Source organism: Phallusia mammillata, chromosome 5 (assembly GCF_965637545.1).
Source record: "Phallusia mammillata chromosome 5, kaPhaMamm4.hap1.1, whole genome shotgun sequence".
In the NCBI taxonomy this organism is placed as follows: Eukaryota; Metazoa; Chordata; class Ascidiacea; order Phlebobranchia; family Ascidiidae; genus Phallusia; species Phallusia mammillata.
The window spans coordinates 26576166-26580584 of record NC_137256.1 but is presented as its reverse complement, the minus strand read 5'-3'; the positions used below and the strand labels follow the sequence as shown (position 1 = coordinate 26580584).

At 35.9% G+C, this 4419-nt stretch overlaps 1 long non-coding RNA gene across 1 annotated transcript; it reads right to left on the bottom strand.

The window, feature by feature from the left end:
- Nucleotides 1-1960: 1960 nt before the first annotated feature.
- Nucleotides 1961-3511, bottom strand: LOC145228758 (uncharacterized). Its single transcript, XR_013860270.1, has 2 exons — nucleotides 3019-3511; nucleotides 1961-2776 (listed from the first exon to the last, which is right to left on the bottom strand). It is a non-coding gene; the product is annotated as an uncharacterized LOC145228758 (long non-coding RNA).
- Nucleotides 3512-4419: the final 908 nt, after the last annotated feature.

The following is a 4419-nucleotide window of genomic DNA, read 5'->3' as shown; positions in this document are numbered from 1 at the left end:
TGGCACCCAATATGAGTATGTTATTGTGTGGAAATTGGGTTGATGAGGTGTTTTATTTTTTTCATTAATAAAATGTTGCCCTTAATTGTGCATTTGTTATTTTATCATTTTAAGTACTAGTCTTAACTGGTTTAAAATCACAAAGGGCTTGATGTAAACAAAAACGGTTTTCACAGGTCAACTCTAAACTACATCTAGTAAACACATACCAAATATCTTTAGAATCTAACCACCACATGATTAATGAGAGGCGCACATCATAAGCGAACGAAGGGCATGACCGCTTTAAAATGATTTTTCGCGCTGACGACCCTTGTAGCATATACAAGCTCCAGATCACAAGCGGTTTAAGTTAAATGAAAACGGTTTTCACAGGTCAACTCTAGAATACATTTAGTAAACACATACCAAATATCTTTAGAATCTAACCACCACATCATAAATGAGAGGCGTACATCATAAGCGAACGAAGGGCATGACCGCTTTAAAATGATTTTTCGCGCTGACGACCCTTGCAGCATATACAGGCTCCAGATCACAAGCGGTTTAAGTTAAGTGAAAACGGTTTTTACAGGTCAACTCTAAAATACATGTAGTAAACACATACCAAATATCTTCAGAATCTAACCACCACATCATAAATGAGAGGCGTACATCATAAGCGAACGAAGGGCATGACCGCTTTAAAATGATTTTTCGCGCTGACGACCCTTGTAGCATATACAAGCTCCAGATCACAAGCGGTTTCAGTTAAGTGAAAACGGTTTTTACAGGTCAACTCTGAAATACACTGAGTAAACACATACCAAATATCTTTATTTTCTAAGAAAAACATCAAAAACAAGAGGCGTACATCATAAGCGAGCGCAGGGCACGACCGCTAGTGCTGTTGATTTCATGTAGGCCTATAGCATGTAAATTTCTTGTAGCGTGTAGAATACAATCTCAACGTATATGATGATGAGCGCCTCTTGATTTTAGGGTAATGATAATAATTGATTGATATTTTGCATGCGTTCACTCGACGTAGGTCTAGTTTAAAGTTAACCTGGGAAAAACGTTTTTAATACTGTCATGAACGCACACACCTATACATCACAAATACTTTATGTCGTTTATATTCTGGAGCCTGTAGCCTACATGCTACTGGGTCGACAGCGCATAAAATTATTTTGAAGCGGTCATCCCCTTTGTTCGCCTCTCATTTATGAGGTGGTGGTTAGATTCTAAAGATATTTGGTATGCGTTTACTAGATGTATTTTAGAGTTGACCTGTGAAAACCGTTTTTGTTTACTTTAAACCGTCTTTGATCTTTAGCCTGTATATGCTACAAAGGTCGTCAGCGCATAAAATTATTTTAAAGCGGTCATGCCCTTCGTTCGCTTATGATGTACGCCTCTCATTTATGATGTGGTGGTTAGATTCTAAAGATATTTGGTATGTGTTTACTACATGTATTTTAGAGTTGACCTGTGAAAAGCATTTTCATTTATCTTAATCCGTTTGTGATCTGGAGCCTGTATATGCTACAAGGGTCGTCGGCGCGAAAAATCATTTTAAAGCGGTCATGCCCTTCGTTCGATTACGATGTACGCCTCTCATTTATGATGTGGTGGTTAGATTCTAAAGATATTTGGTTTGTGTTTACTAGATGTATTTTAGAGTTGACCTGAAAAAACCGTTTTCATTTAACTTAAACCGCTTTTGATCTGGAGCTTGTATATGCTACAAGGGTCGTCAGCGCGAAAAATCATTTTAAAGCGGTCATGCCCTTCGTTCGCTTATGATGTACGCCTCTCATTTATCATGTGGTGGTTAGATTCTAAAGATATTTGGTATGTGTTTACTAGATGTAGTTTAGAGTTGACCTGTAAAAACCGTTTTTGTTTACATCAAGCCCTTTGTGATTTTAAACCAGTTAAGACTAGTACTTAAAATGATAAAATAACATATGCACAGTTAAGGGCAAAATTTTATTAATGAAAAAAAATGAAACACCACATAAACCCAATTTCCACACAATAACATACTCTTATTGGGTGCCACAGTTATACAAAAGAAGAAATAAATGTGAATAGGATAAATAATTAGAAGATTGATTTATCAAGCAAAAACCTGCATTTACAATGAGTACATTAAAAATGGGTCATCAAGTAAACAGACTGAGAAACAAAAAAAGGTGAAACAACATTGTACAGCTGAAAATGCAATGTGTTGCGAGTTACTGAAATAAAATTAAACCAGCTACCATGTGAAGGATGAGGTTGTATCAAACAATCCTGGCAAACAAGCTATCATAGCGATTACTGGTCAAAAATAATAGTTTTTCATTCCTGTCTAATGAATCACTTTTACTGAAAGAGTCTACATCAAAGTGAAAATGTATAAGAGATTAGATTAATACCAAATTAAAATAACACCAACAAATCATTGAACACATCCAACATAACAACTTTGCTTTAAGTTGGGCACAAGAATTGTTAAATAAACCTGCCTTCGGGTAGTACAGCAGCAAAAAACACACATACTTCGATTTGATTCAAGTAAAACTGAAGTGTGTGGAAAATTTCTTAAAAAAAAAGTTCCCCTGCAAGTGAGGCCAGAAGCATTTTGTATGCATCAATGATTTAGCTGACACTTCAGTGAGCTCATTTCACCCACACCATTCTTCCACCATCAATTACTTTCTTCCATGTTGTCCAAGGCAATCTTGAATTACCTTTTGAATGATTCTGCTGCTTTTTTCTGCTTCTATTCAGTTTTCCAGATGTTGAACTGCAACAAAAAATAAAATAAAAAGTGTATGCAACATTTAATTTGACAAGTAGGAGTTTACACAAAAATGCTTGAGTTAGGCCAGTAGAAATGTAAGCCAATGTTTTACAAAACCAGGATCACACTAGAAATGAGCTACCATATTTTTGAACATGCCTAAAAAGATAACAAATTACCATCTGCTAAAATAATAGAAACAGTTGAGAATGACAAGCATATCATGACAATTGACAACCACTTACCACATGTGTCATTGCTTTTTAAATCCAATGTCCCAAGTCCTTCATTTGATAGTGTGTTAGGCCCTAGTTTGCTTCATGAAGCACTAGAAATGCTTCCCCCACCCTGAACTGTCACTTTTCATTACTCAATTTGTTATCAGAACATGGATGCCTATTAGATACAACAACCTTGACTCATGTTGTATTTTACAGTTTACAATCGAGGAGAATCTGGTACTGCTGCTATTTCACTGCTTAAAATGCGTTTGCTTTTGTCACAACAGTTCACATTTAACTGCCAATTTCATGTAAAACCCATTTCACCTGCGATTATTTCCAAAGAAAATATAATATTTTTCAATAAAAAATAAATTTATTGCTTCACTACCCTTGCCGATAAAATCGGGCTGTGTTATAACACATGTTCTAAAATTATAACACCGCCCGATAAGAAACGGGGATTTTTTCATAAGCGCTTTGAATCGGGCACTTGTTGACGAATCGGGTGAACCAACCTATGCTATCATGGTAGTCCAGCTCCTCTTCTCCTCCCGTTTCTATTATTATCCTGCGCATTTTGGTCATGCATGACTGACACTGCAGGTCGCCTAAACATTTGTGTGATGTATGTGGTATACAGCTGCTTTTTACAAGCCGTTCGCGACAAATCTGTGTCTGTTTTAAAGTTTTTTAGTTAATAGGTTTATTTATTAGTGTATGTAGAGCCATTAAAACGTTTTTAGTTGTACTAACTCTTTAAGGTGTATTTTAAAAACTTGTCAATGTCAAATGTTAATGTAGACAGCCAGTGTCAAATCTTTGTTTGGAAATCATGTTACTTCAAACAAACTGGAAGGCCATTAGATGGCTATACTAGCCAATATGACACATGTCTTATTATCTGTTGCACTGATGATACCTTAGTATAGGTCGAATCATTGTGCACTGTATACACTGTAGTGGTTCTCAAACTTTTTAGTCTTGCGGCGCATTAAAGAACCAAAATTTCTATCCGCGGCACACTTCGCAGGTAAACATAACAAAAGAATGATAATTTTTAACTTTATTGTGATGGGTAAGAATGCTTTTCATTACCAATAAAAATATGAGCTAAATTTGCGATGCACACAGAATTTCATCATCAAGTCTTAAACACCAGGGAATGCTTCCACGGTAAAAAAGCAAATCTTTCGCGACACACAGTTTGGAAATCACTGGCCTACAGTCTCAGTTTTAAGAATCTTAATTGCAAGCCTCGGTAAATCACTTGGCTTTATAATTCCCACTCCGAAATGATTTTTTCACAGTAACCTACTGTTAGCTGTAACATTATTATTAACAAGATAACCTGAAAATTGAGTCGTTCCATATTTTGTTATGTGTTAAAAAAGCACATTGTGCAGAAAGTACAGACACTTTTAA